Source organism: Schistocerca serialis, chromosome 9 (assembly GCF_023864345.2).
Source record: "Schistocerca serialis cubense isolate TAMUIC-IGC-003099 chromosome 9, iqSchSeri2.2, whole genome shotgun sequence".
Taxonomy (NCBI): Eukaryota; Metazoa; Arthropoda; class Insecta; order Orthoptera; family Acrididae; genus Schistocerca; species Schistocerca serialis.
In genome coordinates, this window is record NC_064646.1 from 296267462 (window position 1) to 296268345 (window position 884).

Sequence of the window (884 nt, forward strand, 5' to 3'; positions counted from 1 at the left end):
CTAAGGAAAATAGACTGAAGACAAATACAGGCACAGGGAAAGTAACTGCGAAGAAACCTTAGGTAGAAGAAGAAGTACTTCAATAGATCGACGCCGGCCGGTGTGGCCGAGCGGTTGTAGGCGCTTTAGTCCGGAACCGCGCTGCTGCTACGGTCGCAGGTTCGAATCCTGCCTCGGGTATGGATGTGTGTGATGTTAGGTTAGTTAGGATTAAGTAGTTATAAGTTCTAGAGGACTGATGACTTCAGATGTTAAGTCCCATAGTGCTCAGAGCCATTATTTGAACCATTTGAATAGATCGACAGAAGAAGAAAGTACAAAAATCATTTTTCCCACACGCCATCCGTGAGCGTAACAGGAAAGGGGCGATCAGTTAGCGGTACCAGAATAACCTCCACCACACACCGTTAGGTGCCTTGCAGAGTAAGATGTGGATGGATATGTAGACTGAGAATACTCTGTAGGACAAAGGAGTACATCATGGTAAATCACTTAGAAATAAAAATAAATAGAAAGTGCAAAGGAGCTAAGACAAAATGGCTGCAGGAAAAATGTGAAGAAATCGGAAACGAAATGGTCATCGGAAGGACTGATTCAGCTTATAGGAAAATCAACACAACCTTTGGTAAAATTAAATGCAAAGGTATTAACCTGAAGAGTGCAGGAGGCATTCCGCTGTTCAAAGTGGAGGAGAGACCGGATAAATGGAAAGAATACGAGGGTGCGATGAAAAGTAAAGCCACCGAATTTCTTATTTGAAAACTGTTAAAGGTTTTTAAGTACAGAAAACATATTAACAGTCTATATCTTTATTCTTCATAGCTATATATTTATTACTTCATCAAAGTCACCCTGCCATCGGACACATTGCTCCCAACGAGAGA